This window comes from Elgaria multicarinata, chromosome 8 (assembly GCF_023053635.1).
Source record: "Elgaria multicarinata webbii isolate HBS135686 ecotype San Diego chromosome 8, rElgMul1.1.pri, whole genome shotgun sequence".
NCBI classification, from domain to species: domain Eukaryota; kingdom Metazoa; phylum Chordata; class Lepidosauria; order Squamata; family Anguidae; genus Elgaria; species Elgaria multicarinata.
Window position 1 is genome coordinate 15,249,265 of NC_086178.1, and position 18,115 is coordinate 15,267,379.

The 18,115-nt window shown below is 39.4% G+C and overlaps 1 long non-coding RNA gene across 1 annotated transcript in view; it reads right to left on the reverse strand.

Annotated features, from left to right (window-relative positions):
- Positions 1-16,543, reverse strand: part of LOC134402107 (uncharacterized) — a 137,708-nt gene extending 121,165 nt beyond the window's left edge. The window contains exon 1 of the long non-coding RNA XR_010025697.1: positions 16,344-16,543. This is a non-coding gene — a long non-coding RNA (uncharacterized LOC134402107). The remainder of the gene's footprint in view (positions 1-16,343) is intronic.
- Positions 16,544-18,115: the final 1,572 nt, after the last annotated feature.

Here is an 18,115-nt window from a genome sequence, read left to right on the forward strand (position 1 = left end):
AAAACAAGAGTTCTATCCTCCTAAGAGGTGATGGGAGGTGTCATTCTAACCATCATAAACTTGGAACAGTTTGACCAATTTTTCTGAAATGTTCAGTTATCAGAAAGAGGTGGTGGTTTTATATACTTTGAAAATTTCAGGAAGACTGGTACAAGTCTGATGGAGAAAGAGTAGTTCAAAACAAAAAAGGGGGAACCCTCCCTCTGTCAAAAGTGACTCATAGACTTTCAGCCTAATCTATCCCAGAAGGTTTTTGTGAGGATAAAATGTGATAATAAACATAGCACATGCCATAGAACCAAGTATTTGGTTTACATTTTCCTTGAAGGTGAGGAGAAGCTCACTGGATGACTTTAGGCCAGTCATAGACTCTCAACCTACCCTACCTCACAGGGTTGGTGTGAGGACAAAATATTGTGAAGATAAAGATGGCACTTAGAATCACAGAATAGTAGAGTTGGAAGGTCATCGAGTCCAACCTCCTGCTCAATGCAGGAATCCACCCTAAAGCATCCTTGACAGATGGTTGTCCAGCTGCCTCTTGAATGCCTCTAGTGTGGAAGAGCCCACAACCTCCCTAGGTAACTGGTTCCATTGTTGTACTGCTCTAACAGTCAGGAAGTTTTTCCTGATGTCCAGCTGGAATCTGGCTTCCTGTAACTTGAAGCCATTATTCCGTGTCCTGCACTCTGGGATGATTGAGAAGTGATCCTGGCCCTCCTCTGTGATAACCTTTTAAATATTTGAAGAGTGCTATCATGTCTCCCCTCAATCTTCTCTTCTCCAGGCTAAACATTCCCAGTTGTTTCAGTCTCTCCTCATAGGGCTTTGTTTCAAGAATCAAGCAGATTAACCAGGATTTCTTAATTTTTATTTATTTATAATTGTATTTATATCTCACCTTTTCCCCTCCACTGAACCCAAGGCAGCGTACATAATTCCCCTCCTCTCCATTTTATCCTCACAACAACAACCCTGTGAGGTAGGCTGGGCTGAGAGTGTGTGCCTGGCCCAAAGTTGGCTTGAACTCATAACCCTGGCTTTGATTTTATATTAGATATTGTCAAGATGTAATATCCTGGCTGCCACTGGCTTGGTTCTCAACTGTATAATATCAATTTGTCCATTACACAAAGCTATGAATTTCAATAAACAAAAAACCTAAGCTTTACACACAGAGAAAGGCTGTACAGTTTTCAACCAAGCACCAAAAAGCAGGGAAATTATGGGCTAAGGCTAACAAGCCTTAACATCCCATCCTCCCCAAGAAGACAGAAAATGCAAGTAAAATTCTCATTCTTCCAAAGTACATAAACCATGTGGACAGTATGGAGAATATGCTGTGCAGAGTTGACTGTGGGGTTGTGGAAAACTGGTGAAGAACAATATAGGGCCCATACTTCTGTTTTTTTTAAAAGCACCCTTCCCCAACCTGGTGCTCTCCAGATGTGTTGGGCAAGCAACTGTCATTATTGCCAGGTAGCATGGCCACTGACATCCTCCCTTCCAGAATTAGGACAGAACATATGTGATCCATCAAAGAAGTCCAAAACAGCTGTAGCTCTTTAAACCAAACAAGGAGACAAATAATGAATCTTGAATCTTAATCAAGGCACTTCTGCCCTCGAAATTAGTTCTCAATACATAGCATATCAGATATATGGTGCTAGAGTTTTACAAATATACAATGAATTTCAGATTAGGTCTTGGATTGTCTTTGGCTGATGGTTTATCAAAGACCCTGTTCAGATGATATGCTAAGCCATGGTGGTAAAACATTTTGAGCTAAACATTATGGCTTTGCATGTCATGTGAACCATTCCTAACCATGGTGGCTTCATAACCATGGCTTAAACATGCTCACTAACCATTTTCTGCAAAAGGGTTAGCTGCTTAGTGTGTCGTCTGAATAGGGTCAAACTGTTTTTAGATATATGTTGTTGCTCTCTGTGGTACCTATTTATATGGTTTTATGTAAATACCGTTTTTGTACTTTGTATAATGTGTTTTAATGGTTTTTAATTTTTGTGAACTGCACAGACAGCTTCGCCTATGGAGCAGTATAGAAATTTGTAAAAAATGAAATGAAAATTAATACTTTTTATGTACTCAGCCATATGTGATCAAGGACAGAGCCATCACTTAATACTCTCATGTATACATTTCAGGATAAAGAAATGTTGGAGAAACCAATACGAGAAGGGGAAGTGAGAAAAGTTATATTAAATGCTAAGCTGAAGAAAGCACCTTGTTTAGATGGATTCTCTTTGAATATTACAAAATTTCTGAAGAGATTATTATCAAAAGTAATGGATGTTATTTTAGACATAGGAAATATACCAAATACCTGGAATGAAGCAAAGATGATTATTCCAAAAGCAGGAAAAGATTTACATTTACTAACTTCATATTGCCCTATTTCATTGCTAAACTTTGCTGAAGTTTTAGCAGGCAGGTTAGATTTAGTTAATTCACACTGGGTTTATTAAAAGCAGGATAATGGGTATATTTGTAAAATGACAGACTGGGGAAAAATAGGCTACGATAACTTTGGTGGCTGCCGAGAAAGCTTTTGATAGAGTAGAGAGGCCCTACTAATTTCAGGTTTTACAATACTATAAAGCAATCAAGAATGAAATCGTGTCAATATATGATTAATATCTTTGTGTGGGAGAATTTAAAAAATCTAGAATAAAGTTTAAAACAATGAGTATTAATAGAAAAGAAGGGCGCTTACTTGAAGGGATTTTTTCAAACAAATTGTTTAATGTGGCTTATGGACTCATATCATGAAATTAGAGAAGGATATTTAAATAATTTAGAAGAAAGTTTTATTTAAAGGCCATTAAAAGCCCTGCTTTGGATGCATCTGAAAGAAAGGTATTTATTAAAGGAAATCAGTTGGGTTATCACAGCCTTTCTGAAAGTTTGTGATAAACTATGCCCTTCAAAATCACCACTTGCATCAGTCTTACTTTATCCATAACTTAATAAAAAGTGGCATAATTGGTAATTTTATAAAATGGCAAATATGATAAATTTGTTGATTGGATTGATAGTAATCAGGTTAAATTTTTAGACCAATTGGAGAATAAAATGTTTAAGACCTGAATTGTTTGAATAAAATTAGAGATTATTTAACTAGTTGGTTAAGAAAGCAGAAGGGAGGATTAAGACAATTAAATGAATTTGAGAAAAGGGGCAAACCCAAAAAGATGCTAACTGAAAACTACCAAATTATAATGCACATTGAAGAAAATAGTAGACCAGATTACATTCAAAGATGGGCGAGAATACCTGGAGAAAGAACATCAGATGAAATGTGGAAATATATTTGGACTATATCCTCTGTTTCTTTAATAGAATATTCAATTAAGCTTCTGACTCAGTGGCATATGATTTCTTTACAGTTATCTAAGATTCATGAAAATTACAAGGATATTTGCTGGAAGTGTGGAAAGGGAAAAGCAGAGTTTATGCATTGTTGGTGGAAGTGCTCTGAGGCAAGGAGATTCTGGAAACAAACTAATATTAGTAATATTTTGCAATATCCTAGAATCCTTCTAGGATCCATTAGATTTTAGAATTTGCTTATTAACCTATCTGAAATATGCAATACCAAAGAACAAAAACTACTCTTTTATATGACATCAGCAGCATGGCTTCTTTAGGCCAAGTATTTTTTTGGAGGGGTGGGGTAGGAAATACATTGACTAAATAGTGGCATATTAAAATGTTGGATTTGGAAACCCTAAGCATTCATGGGGTCTTTGAGTTAAGCAGGGAAGATACAGAATAAATCAATTTAAAGAGGAATGGGGGCCATTTAGGAGGTTTTGGAATGATAAGCAAAGTGTGATACATGGTAATCTATGTTCCTGCCCATGCTCTCCAGCAACTGGTGCACATAGGCAAACTGTTTCTGATAATGGAGGCAGCATATGGTCAACATGGTTAATAGCCATTGATAGCCTTAATCACCGAGGTTATCGGAGTATGAGGAGGATATTATGGTGTTTATAGATCTTGTAGTTTTGATTTCTTTTTAGTTTTATTTCAAGTATTGTAACTCAACCTAAGCCTTTTCAATAGGGCAAGACATTATAATGTATATGAGTATAAAATAATACTGTTATATAGATAGTGGTGAAAAAGAAGACAAGTAAACCAATTTTTGATTTAATGGCAATAAACAAACAAGATGGAGTATGAGTGACTGACAAAGTTGGACTTGCTATCAAAATCATTTAAAAAAAATGGAATACAAGTAGAATATTAAAATTCTGCTATACCTAACTATTTGGATAGCCATACCCAGATCTTTAAACAAAGTCATTAAATCTTCATCCTGGACCAATTTTTTCAGTTTTCATGGTAATTGCTACAAACATAATTTATACTTGCAACTTTTGCTTTTTTGTAATATTTTAAGACTTTTACACCATGTCATGTCAGTTGCATACTAATGATATTTTAAGCCTTTGGGGTAAACTGTCTTTCATGATCTCACAAAATCCCACAATATGCACACACCAATCTGCTCTAGGCAGATTTGAGGGTGATTTAGAATAGATCAGTAATGGTTCTGACTCCAAACTGTCTAAAAATAGCAGAAACTAAAAAGCCCCCACCCACCCACCCACCCACCCACCCACCCAAACATAGATTACTGAAAGATAACACTAAAAGCAGGAATGGATTTGGGTGTGAAAGGACTTGTGAGCTTGGTTCTGGAACCAATCAGAAGTTCCTGGGCCAAGCATGAATCCAGAGGCACCTGGTTTCATAGAATCATAGAATAGCAGAGTTGGAAGGGGCCTACAAGGCCATCGAGTCCAACCCCCTGCTCAATGCAGGAATCCACCCTAAAGCATCCCTGACAGATGGTTGTCCAGCTGCCTCTTGAAGGCCTCTAGTGTGGGAGAGCCCACAACCTCCCTAGGTAACTGATTCCACCGTCGCACTGCTCTAATAGTCAGGAAGTTTTTCCTGAAGTCCAGCCGGAATCTGGCTTCCTATAACTTGAGCCCGTTATTCCGTGTCTTGCACTCTGGGAGGATCGAGAAGAGATCCTGGCCCTCTTCTGTGTGACAACCTTTTAAGTATTTGAAGAGTGCTATCATGTCTCCCCTCAATCTTCTCTTCTCCAGGCTAAACATGCCCAGTTCTTTCAGTCTCTCTTCATAGGGCTTTGTTTCTAGACCTCTGATCATCCTGGTTGCCCTCTTCTGAACACGCTCCAGCTTGTCTGCATCCTTCTTGAATTGTGGAGCCCAGAACTGGACGCAATACTCTAGATGAGGCCTAACCAGGGCCGAATAGAGAGGAACCAGTACCTCACGTGATTTGGAAGCTATACTTCTATTAATGCAGCCCAAAATAGCATTGGCCTTTCTTGCAGCCATATCGCACTGTTGGCTTATATTCAGCTTGTGATCTACAACAATTCCAAGATCTTTCTCGTTTGTAGTATTGCTGAGCCAAGTGTCCCCCATCTTGTAACTGTGCATTTGGTTTCTATTTCCTAAATGTAGAACTTGGCATTTATCCCTATTAAATTTCATTCTGTTGTTTTCAGCCCAGCACTCCAGCCTATCAAGATCACTTTGAAGTTTGTTTCTGTCTTCCAGGGTATTAGCTAGCCCACCCAATTTGGTGTCATCTGCAAATTTGATCAGCGTTCCCTGCACCTCCTCGTCCAAATCATTAATAAAAATGTTGAAGAGCACTGGGCCCAGGACTGAGCCCTGCGGCACCCCACTCGTTGCCTCTCCCCAGTTTGAGAAGGTTCCATTGATAAGTACTCTTTGAGTCCGATTCTGTAGCCAACTGTGGATCCACCTAATAGTTGTTCCATCTAGCCCACTTTTAGCTAGTTTGTTAATCAGAATGTCATGTGGTACTTTGTCAAAAGCTTTGCTGAAGTCAAGATATATGACATCCACAGCATTCCCACAGTCCACAAGGGAGGTTATCCTATCAAAAAATGAGATCAAATTAGTCTGACAGGATTTGTTCCTGACAAATCCATGTTGGCTTCTAGTAATCACTGCATTGATTTCAAGGTGTTTACAGATTGACTTCTTTATAATCTGCTCCAGAATTTTCCCAGGGATGGATGTCAGACTGACTGCTCTGTAGTTCCCAGGTTCCTCCTTTTTGCCCTTTTTGAAGATAGGGACAACGTTAGCCCTCCTCCAGTCGTCCGGCACCTCACCCGTCTTCCATGATTTTGCAAAGATAATAGACAAAGGTTCTGAGAGTTCTTCTGCTAGCTCCTTCATTACTCTAGGATGCAGTTCATCGGGCCCTGGAGATTTGAACTCATTCAAGGAAATTAGGTGTTCTTTGACCATTTGTTTATCAATCTCAAACTGCAATCCTGCCCCCTCAACTTCTGCTTCACTTTTTCCAGGGGGGTCATAGACCCGATTTTGGGAGAAGACCGAGGCAAAGTAGGAATTGAGCACTTCAGCCTTTTCTTTGTCGTCTGTTATCAATTTGCCATCCTCATTAAGCAGTTGAACCACCATTTCTTTCCTCTGTCTTTTACTACTCACGTATCTGAAGAAAGCCTCTTTATTGCTTTTAGCATCCCTCGCTAATCTCAGCTCATTCACAGCTTTAGCCTTCCTGACGCCATTTCGGCACTTCTGCGCCACTTGTCTGTACTCTTCTTTTGTAGCCTGGCCTTCCTTCCACTTCCTATATGTATCCCTTTTTGTTTTCAGTTCATCAATAAGCTTTTTGTGGAGCCACATTGGTTTCCTCTGTTGTCTTCTATCTTTTCTCCTTGTTGGAATTGTTTGTAACTGTGCCTTTAAAATTTCATTTTTTAGATTGTTTCTAAAATTTCATTTTTTAGATTAGTTTCTTACTTCTTAGTGTATTTCTCTTTCTGTGAGCCACTATTTTGTACGTGGTATTGGTTGATGAACTTCAGGGTTCTAAAAACAAACAAACATGGGTACCCAGAGTGCTTCCAGACAAGGCTTTTATAGTGCTGTCACCCTGACTCCTTCACAAAATTTTACAGGGGATCCAGAAATTGTCATTTTCCACTTGTAACCTACCCACTACTTCTTCCATCTTTTTCCTTATTGCAGAAAATGCATTAAAGGAGAAAAAACTGAATTACTGTACAATGCTTTCTGATTGGTAGTGCTAGGGCCTTCCTCCTGTAAAGCATCCCCAGTTTAAGACTACAAAACCGGTGAAGCAATGTGTCAAGCCTGTCAATAAGTCATGACAAGTTCACACTTTATATTGTTCACTTGGGCATTTGCTATAGCTACCATTTCATAACCTGAACTTGCAGGATTGCTTGCTATGGTCATGCAGCAAAGAGAACTTGAACTGCTAGGGTGCTAAAGAGGCAACGTTCTGCGGTATCTGCAAGATTCTTGCAGATGGAATAAGTGAGCTCATTCTTTTTCATTCAGACCTCCCAATCTTCATAGTGAAATGTATCAGATGCTTTTGTACAGCAGCAAAAGACTTGCAGAAATACACCAAAGTTTATATTGGGCGTTAACCTCAAAAGCCACACATGCTGCTTCATCTTTCATCAAGCCTACTAGAGAAAGTATGATTCTGATGGGACATGATCTAGGTAGGAGGGAAAACCCATCACTGACAGTATTAAGTGGCAAGTGCAATTATTACATTATTAAGGTAATGTGTGAATGCACCCTACCATCCCTTAAGGCTAAATAGTTTAAGATACCCATTTCCTGAACAATCTTTCCCCAACAGATTAATCAAAGCTCATATAAATCTCTCTTCTACAGTCTTTTGCCAGTGAGAGAATCATAATGGGATAATAACACTTTTCTTGAAAAGGGTAGACTTTTAGAGGAATTGTATAAAAGAACTGTATACACTAAACAGAATAAGCTGGAAAGTGGAAACCAAATAAACAAGCATGTCAGAAGAGAAAAGATGGAAGAAAACTAAATGGGTAATTGCACAAAATAAGAAATGGTGGGGCTGCCTGGAGCTTTTTATAGGAGTTTTAGGAGTAAATACACAAGTTCTTAATAAAATTCTTAATAAACCTCATTAATCTTAAAGAGCAAATTGTCAAAGTACATCTCCTATGGTAGGCAGCTTCATATAAATAAAAACCGATGACACAGCATGTCTGCTATTTAAGAATCTGGAAAATAGCATAATTTCATAAATATATCAGGGTAAGAGGGGAGTGTGAACTACAAAATACATTAATAAAAATGAATGTACCGTATTTCTTCTATTGTGAGACGCCATCGATTGTAAGACGCACACTAATTTCAGTACCACCAACAGAAAAAAAGCTTTGATTCTAAGAATAATAATCGCACCCGCGATTCTAAGACGCACCCCATTTTTAGAGGTGTCTATATGGGGAAAAAAGTGTGTCTTAGAATCGAAGAAATACAGTGTTTATATAAAGTAACAATATAACATCAACAATATGTTACATTTTTCTCATAAATCTGATGTATTTGTGTGAACATTATTTAGTTGATTATTATTATATTGAAAAAAATAACAAATATTAAAACAAACAAAAACAATGGTCCAATGACATAGGACATTAAAGGTCACAAATGCAGCAGACACCAAAATGATATCACTCTACTAGAGTGGTCAGAGTGGTCACCAAGGACATTGTGCAACATCTATTTCAGCTTTCCCCAATCTGGTGTCCTCCAGATGATTTTGGACTACAACTCCCATCAGCCTCAGCCAGTATGGCAAATGGCCCATCCAAAATATCTGGAGGGTACCAGGTTGGGGAAGGCTTCTCTAGATCTCTCGTTCTCCACTAAATGTCACGTCAGTTGCTTTCTCACACAACCCACATAGTTCAGGTTCATTATTATTATTCACTTACCTAGCACTTTGTTGATATTCATATCCACAGCGATAAGTTTTCTGATGACATCATTTATTTTTTAAACCGCCCAGAGAGCTTCGGCTATGGGGCGGTATATAAATTTAAATAATAATAACAATTGCCTTTCTGCTTGACAAGCACCCAATATTGACTAAAAAGCAAACCATTCAGGGAATGTATAGCTCTGCTGCAATATGAACTTGGCCTCCGAAGTTCCTCATTCTATGGCCTGGTCCTCATGCAATGGTAATGAGTTACCATGAGTGAGCCAGTATACTAGTGCACATAGCTTGATCATTCCCACTTGGCTCCTCTTGCCAGTGGGAGGGGCTAAACAAGCAGAGACACTCTGTCTTTGGCTTGGTTAGTGTTGAACCACGAACTCTGGCTTGTCTCTCCCCTGACAAGCCAGAGTTGTAACCCAAGAACAATCTGGGGGTTAAAATGTTTGGTTCTCTGGGGAGGGACAAGCCAGAGTTCTGGATGTGGATATAACCTATCCAAGCCAGGGACAGAGTTTGCTTGGCTTGTTTAACCCCTCCTGCTGGTAGGAGGAGCCAAGCAGACCAATCAAGCAGTGTGTACTAGAATGCTGGCTTACTCGTGGTAATCCAGGGTTGTTATTTTAAACAAAAACAAAAAACAAAAAAACAACAACTGAGTTACTATTGTGTGTGAATTGGGCCTATCTACTAGAACAGATTGGGCTGTAGATGCTATTCCATTTGTGAATCCAACTTCTGCTTTCACAGGATTCAGATGTTGGAACCAATGTTCATGCCTGTGTAAACTCAGAGTTTCAGACATACGCCATTCGTAGACACAGACAAGCACACCATCTACCGGGGCAGCTCCCTCTTCACCACTTCTGCAGTGCAAACGGGGAGCTGCTTCTTCAGGAACTGCCACTTCAAGGTGCTCCAGGCACCTTGAAGTGGTGGCTCCCAAAGAAGCTGGCTTACCTCATCATCACTCTTCTCTGAGGAGTGGGACTTTGAGGAGGAAGCATCCACCGGGACCTTGACGGGTCAGATGTGTAGGCCTGTGAGAAGTCATCAAGGTCACCATGCACTCCTCCAGATGTTCCTGGCTGCCCAGCAATAGTAAACAGCCACAGCTAAAGCTGATTAAACAGAAGGCAAGGGAATCAGGACACAGGATTTTTAAATGGCTCATGGATTCTGAGGGAGGAGGAGGAGACGGGCAGAAGCACAAGGAGAGAAGGGGGAAAAGATAAAATGAGAGCAAAGAGGTTCAGAAAGAGTGGTTTGAAGAAAGGAAAAAAAGACCAGAAGTACAAAAAGGGACAAGAGCAGTGGGCTCATTAGTACACCAAAGAGCTGAAGCAAAGGAGTGGCTGCTAAGAGAGATAGGACAGCAGCAGCAGTCAGAAAATTTATTTATTGTATTTTTATACTGCTCAATAGCTGAAGCTCTCTGGGAGGTTTACAAAAACCACCCAGAGTTGCTTAATTCTACAGCAAACTCAGTACAAGCTCATTCTGACTCTATAAGTGGTGTATGGCTGGCTCTACTATGTAGGCATTCTCTCTGATCCTGCAGCTACTTACCTTTATTGAGCTAGGGGCAATCACCCTAATCCTGCAGCTATTCACCTGCATTGTGGGCCTTCCTGATTCTGCTGATACTTGCCTGTATTGTGCTGTTGACATCCATCCTAGTCCTACAACTACTTACCTCATTCTGCGAGCACCTATCCTGCTCCTGCAAATACTTATCATATCACCCTGCTGGCATCCATTCTGGTCCTGCAACTACTTACCTTACTCTGTGAACACCCATTTCCTGCAGCCAGTTACCAGTACTGTTCTGGTAGGTTTCCACCTCATCCTGCAGCAACTTACTGCAGTTCCTAAGAAGTGAGTCGGATCCTGCAACTGCTGATGTGAATGATCCTGTGATGTAACAAGGGTTGATAAAGTCTATCATTGCATTTAGGTGGTCACATCATTCCTTTGGGATGAAAACTGTAGAAAGTGACGAATTTCCTCTGAGGGAGGGGGCACCCCATGTGACAAGGCCTCATGGGCTGAATCTAGTCCATGCCAGGAAGTTTCCCATTCCTGCTCTACTGCCTAGCTCTCCTCATGGCCACAGTGATCACAAAGTATTTTTTAAAAACCGTGACTATCGAGCAAGCGATGGTTGGTTTTGCCCAAAGGGACCCTACAAGTGTCTCGGAGCACAAATTGCTGTATCACCAGAAACAAAGTATCTGTTGACACTTACAAAATCCTAAATTATTAGTGAAAATAAGTAGATTTAGATGTATAATGTCAGACAGCAATAGCGGTTTTAGGCCAGACTATTTTACGTCATGAATCTGGAGGTATTCGTTGCAGGGCAGGAGTGCTATGTGTCTTCTTTTGTTGAATGAATGGTGAAATGAAGGTCTGATTCCTTAAGGCTGCAATCCTATGCCAATTTACCTGGGAGTAAGACCTACTGAACTAAGTGAGACTTATTCTGACATGTGTAGGATTGCGCTTTGAGAGTTGGAAGTCAAACCATGAGATGGTATGAGCTGGAAAATATATTTCCCATGGACCAGTGTTGGGGGGGGGGGGACCCTACCAAGGCTGCCTTGTTACCAAGAGTGGCATTTGGTTGCATATGTGTGGCCAGGCTAGTTAGATTATCACCACTGTTTTGAGTGCTTCGTAATAACTATGGCTTCAAAGGGGGATTAGACAAATTCCTGGAGATACGGCTATCAGTAGCTACTAGTTTTGATGTCTAGCCAATATCAGAGTCAGCAACCCTATGTACACCAGTTGCTGAGGAACCTGGGCAAGAAGGTGCTGTTGCACTTGTGGGTTTCCCGTGGGCAGCTGGTTGGCCACTGTGTGAACAGACTACTGGACTGGATAAACCCTTGGGTCTTCTTATGTTCTTATATGTGTACTTCATTGACTGACTGACTGATTGATTGATTGATTGATTGCATTTTATACGGCCCTTCAATTCATAATTTCTAGGGCAGTATACAAAAGGTCATTAAACAGTAAAGAACAAGAAACATTAATCAGTGAAACAACTGACAACAGTAAAGGGCAGCACTAAATACACTCCTAGCAGAATTAAAAGGAAATAAGGATTAAAAGCCTAGGAAAAAAATTAAAGTCTTGCCTGCCACATAAAAGACATTAGCATAGCTGCCAGGGAAGCCTCTCTGGGGAGAGCGTTCAACAAGTGAGGTGGTACAACTGTGAAGGCCCTGTGAGATGGTTGGGGGACCTGTGGAAGGTTCTTCAAAGATGATACCAGTGCATGAGCACACTGATACAGGAAAAGACATTCCCACAAGCACCAGGTTTTACAAAAGGATTTAAGCACCAGCACTTTGAATTGTTCCCAGAACTGGAATGGAAGCCTGTGGACAATGGTAAAATGTGTCCCCAATGCCTTGTTCCAGTTAGCAGTCTACTGTCTGTGTTTTGAACTAAGTGCAGTTTCCAGGCAGTCTTCAAAGGCAGCAGCACATACAACACCTTGCAGTTACCTAATCTGAGGTTACCAGAGCATGGATAACAGGCTCTATCTATACAAGAGGGTCCACAGCTGGTGAAATGAATTTTGTGCCTCCAGTTACAAAGCTGGATCAATGTTTATCCCTATATTGTGAACCTCATCCTTTACAGGACATGCAAGTCTATCTCCCTCGACATCATCTCGCTGGACAGATAAATCAATGACCAACAGTTCATCCGTCTTGTCTGTGTTTCACTAGGTTACTTGGATTCTATATTAGTGAAATAAAGGTTGATCTTTCCTGTTAGTGATCTGCTGCAAAAGCTTGGGAAGTGTGTCCTCATGGTTAAATCTTGAGAAAGGGCAGTTTTCATGTAAAGCTGACCTAATCACATGGTTCAGGTGGAAGATGCATGGGCAATGGGGACTCATTTCAATGTTTTTGTGAGCGTTTACTTCTTTAGCTTTTATTTCTGCTGAAATTAACTCACAATGCAGGTTTGCTTTTATTAGTATTTATTTGTTTATTTATTATTATTAATTATTATTAATTATTATTATTATTCATAACATTTGTATACCACCCCATAACAGCCTGCACTCATAACGACAGAGTGCCAAAATAAAATTATGAAGATATAAAATTATCAAAGATAGCAACGCCACTCAACTCACTCTAACACACCTTTCAGGTATTGCAGCTGTTGACCCATGACTGCCTATCAGATAGCTTACACTGGACACACTATTTGCCACCTGTGAATATCTTTGGTAGCAGAACAGCTCTTCTAATCTCCCTGGTTTATCATCACTTATAATAATCAGAGATCATTATTGTTAGCACTCCCCTTTACAGAAGTCAAGGCTAGCTGCTTATGCTTGAGGTACAAATTGGAAGTTCTTGCATGAGAAAGAAAATGAGTGGCAGAAGGGTTTTTTTTTTAGACTATATTGGCTCGTTTCCTCCAGGCATAACACCTTGGTCATTCCAGAAACATACAACAATCTGGATTATTGGTTATACTGTTATATATTACAGCCTAATCTATATGAAATAACCTAGTATAAATGATCCTGAAGTTACCAAAGTAAGAGCAGATGCCCTTCAGCCATATTCCAGTCCTCCAGGCCTTTAATTCTAATTACAGAAACAAGAATCACCAATTGAAATGGGCAATACTTTAATCTCATCATCACTATTATTAGGTTCCTGGGCACTGATAAAGCAAAAGCACTTTAACAAATGAATGGAATATTTTGTTATGTATCTGAAGCACTCTTGAAGAATCCCAACAGGAGATCTACAAAAGTGAGCATGCAAAAAATAAAACAAAAAACCAAATCCACAAACATGCGTATTAGACACATGCATGTTCTTAATAGTCTGTGAAATGTTTTACTTTTTAGCAATTTCACACACTGTTCTGCTTTCCAAAACATAGTTACCAAATCCAAACAACAGAAAACTCATGGCTCACATATGCACAAAATGTCTTGCTACGTCAACAAAACTATGATACTTTTGAGACCCAGGCACAACTTCTCTAGGAAGTTGGCTGCCAAAGGTGCATGTATGCATTTTATAAAACCAAAATTTATTTTAATCATGTTCTCTATTGTTTCCAATATTTGACATCCAACCACGTTCTGGGGCTTTTTCAATATATCGGTCTGAAAATTTCATTCAGCAGTAACTTGTCAGTACAGAACTAACTGATAACAAAAACTGAACGCTTTTCTACTTGTCAAAATTATTCCTTGCATATTCTGTGATAGCTGATACAAACGCTAAAGCTTTATCCGAAAACATATCTCTATCCTATGGCCATATCAGCCTTCATCTTTCTTCCTTATATTTTAAATACAGATTATTTTACAGGATTATGGTTTTATATTTACTGATAATAAACAATTCATTATATTGGGTTGCAATATGTTTTCAAACTCTCAGAAAACAAATACTGGGGATGCAAATTCCATGGCCTTCTCATATTCTGTAACTTTAAAATAATCAGTTTAAATTTGCTGTACAATTTATTTAGGACAGAGGAGGCGGCTGGTGGAGAGAGAAAAACAAAGGTCAAAAGTCACAGTGGATAATAGCTGATGGTTTTGATAGTGGTAATTATATATTACGATAGGATAAAGGTAGAAAGGGAAATACAAGTGCTAGAAGAAAGACAAACATCCCAAATGCTGAATTTAAAAGAGAAAAATAAAAGGAAAAAAACTTTAAATGTCTTTGTAGTTCACTGTCATGAATCAAAGACATAATGAAGCCTGAATTAAAAATGTCAGTTTCTGTGAATGTTGATAACTTGGCTCTTTGTTGTACAAGTCAAAATGTGTCTATTTGATGAGTTAAAATGACAGTCTGAAAATGGGAGATGCAGAAGCTTAAAAAAGGGGGGAAGAAAGCCCACCAAAAAAAAAAAAGAAAAGACATCTCAAAAGTAGGCCCATAATGTAGTACTTTAAGGAGAAGACCTGTAGGGTAGGAGGCAGCATCTTTAGGATGTAACCAAGCAGCACTAAAATGCAATGTCCATGGCCAATCAAAACTATTTCTCTAGCTGCTGGGGCTCTTGCATCTCTGTCTTTACACTAGACTGGAAACCCTTTGTACTAATTGCCAGACTGTACCAGATTTTCTGGTTCAGTTCCATCCTATAATTGACTGACAATGATGGGCAAGGAAGGGGAAAAATTCAAACTCACCACTCCAAGCAGAGGGTCAGAAATGGTTTCACAGGGAGCACATCATTGCTTGGCACTAAATGCAGGGGTTAAGAAACCATCATCTGCCTACGCCTCTAATTCCTGGGGTAAAAGGATGGGGGGCGCTGAAAGAACAAGGTTGCATAGGACAAGAACAGGATCTTACAGACCAGCATATGCCCTCTGCAAAAACCATTTCTGACAACAAGGAATGCTTGCATGTTGCCAGCATGAAACTATGGTGATGAGCTTTTTGTTATTACGTTTTGCCTGTAACTGCAGATACTGATACTGACTCCCATTAGTAGTTCTAAAGTTACAGAATTTAAAAAGTGCCTTTGACTGGAATAGAGTAGAAGATCTGCTGGCATAGAAATTTATTTCAGCTACACTGGACACACTCCCTATGCGTTCTGCATATAAATATTCAGACATATCATTATTTCAAATAGAAAAGACAGATAACTTGCAATGTATTTTTCTTACTAGCTGACTTTTAATTGATGCATATTCCCATATAATTCTGATCATGCCAAAATCGTGTACAATTCCAGTGACTGGACTTAAGCTACCTCATTACTAGCTTGACAAATGGCCTTGTTTATTGTCGCTTCTAAGACTAAACACCCTTCCTGGGGGGTAAGTACAACTGAACACAGTGGTACCTTGAGTAATTATGCCTGGCATTGCACTGTAAGTTCTATAAAATAGATAAAACTGACCATTTAAAAGATGAAACAACAAGCATTACTTCAAAACTTTGAAACCATCTGCATATCTGACCAAAAAACTTGTTTGTTATTCTCCACCAACTTAATTTCAAACAACAACCTACAGCTATCAATACACCAAAACCTCTGCTCCCTACTTCACAATCTACAAATGGCAAAAACAAGTGTTCCATTTAAAGGCTGGATAATAGTTCAGCTTTTCTTTTTCTTTAAAGGAAATGCAGCGTAAGTCAGACTGCATCTCTGAGCTTTTATATTCACTTAACAATATACAGAGGTGTGCCTACCTATACTATTCGTTCACCTCCTCACAGGTGATACAGCAGCCATTTCAAGTTTTCTGTATGGCACATTTCACCCCCATTCTATTTCCCACTTCCGTACCGTTGTCATTTTGGGTACACTGAAATTGCTGCTGCACTAGTTTACAAGCCAGAGAGATATTGCAAAGTTTCACAGCTAGGCCAATCAGCTTGGCATCCCATAAGCAAAGGCAGCAGAGGAGTTAAGCAAAGGCTTACCTTTCAAACCCTGAACAGAGCTGTCTTTACTCTTTATGAGACCTACACCAGCTGACAGGTTGCCGAATTTTCTCAACCACTGTGCCTCGACAGGTGAAATTCTAATAGGTAGCAAACACCTGAGAGCAGAACTAGAAAACTCTAGGAAATAAGAAAGCAAATGAGTAAAATGTCTTCCCAGAGACACAGTCAGCTCTTGTGCATGGGGAATTACGAATGCTCTGGCTATAGACTTTTGTCCAAAGCTGTAGTTCCCCCCCCCTTTCTTTCTTTTCTCTCTCTCTCCCTCTCTCTCTCTTTTTTAGTGAAGCTTAGATTAGTTCATACAAAACTCAACAATACAGCACTGAAACCCATTGTTGATATTCAACATTTTTCACATAGCGGAACAGAAGAGACAATACGGTATCTAGGAAACCATGGGCTGGATTACAAAATGATGCTATCTCTTCCTTCTGGTGGGCCTGTAATCCTTTTTTTAACCTACCACAGCAAAATAAAATGGAATACAATAACATAAAAATTAAGTACCCTACAAATCAGGGGAGGGTTATAATGGAAGAAGAAGAAGAAGAAGAAGAAGAAGAAGAAGAAGAAGAAGAAGAAGAAGAAGAAGAAGAAGAAGAAGAAGAAGAAGAAGAAGAAAGCAACCCAAGGAAGATAAAAATAAACATTTTGCCATGGAATCTAAATAGATGGATGGATGGCTATATAAATGCTCACATGTAATCTCAGTCATGTTTTCAGTAGGAAAAGCTTCTTATTTGAAACACAGCCAGGACAGATACTTCTTCCTGTGAGTACACTGAACTCAAATAGCCTCGCAGTGAAACTCTATACATGCCTAATCAAAAGTAAGTCCCACTGAGTTCCATGAGGCTTACTCCTAGGTAAGTGCATGTAGGATTGCAGCCTTAATGCAATCAAGTGTGGCCTGTCTGTGTTTTCATTTTCCCCGTTATTTCTATTTGCAACTGTGGACATGGCCACTCACACATTAATCAGGTGGAACCCTCCAGAGCAAACTCTGCATTCTTTTAGGATTGATCGCATGTGCAGCTAGGCTTCTGGGTCATGTGCCTACATTTTACATTGGGATTCTTCAATTTTGCAAACAAATTGCTCCAGTTTATAACTGGTTTGTGTTTGTCTCTAGACAATCCTATTCTCACTTAAAGAGTATTGTCCATTAATTGTATGCTGAATCATTCTCCCAGCTCTCTGAACTTCAAGCAAATTGTTTGTCTTGCATTTTAATGCCACCAACCTCTGAAGCTCACTCCATTTTTACTTAATCCAGTTCCCATATTTTCCACCAAACCCCAAATAGTCTAGGTAGCCACTGAAAGTGATTGTTCCTACCAGTTTCTTTTCATCACTGCTGCAATTGACCAATTGACAACTGATTGATGGTTATCTTTTCACTTCAACAATGAAAGAAATTACCATCACTATGGCTATGTACAGTAAATGCCTCCAGAGTAAATTACATGATTCTAAAATTCTCCTTAGCTCACTTAGTAAAACATCAACACAAAAAGTTTCTCTCTCTCTCTCTTGCCTCTCTTCCTGTATTGCAGATTTGGCCTTCCCTGTCAGCACCAGAAAAGAACTTGACAGCTTCTTTAAAAAGAGGAGTATAAAAGAACTTGAATAAGGGATGGCACAAGGCCTGCCCAAGGCTTCCATTCTCTGGAAGCGGCTATTCTTTGCAAAGAAAAAGAAAAAGGCATGTGAGGAAAGATAAGCCATGTCAGAATACCCCAGGAATA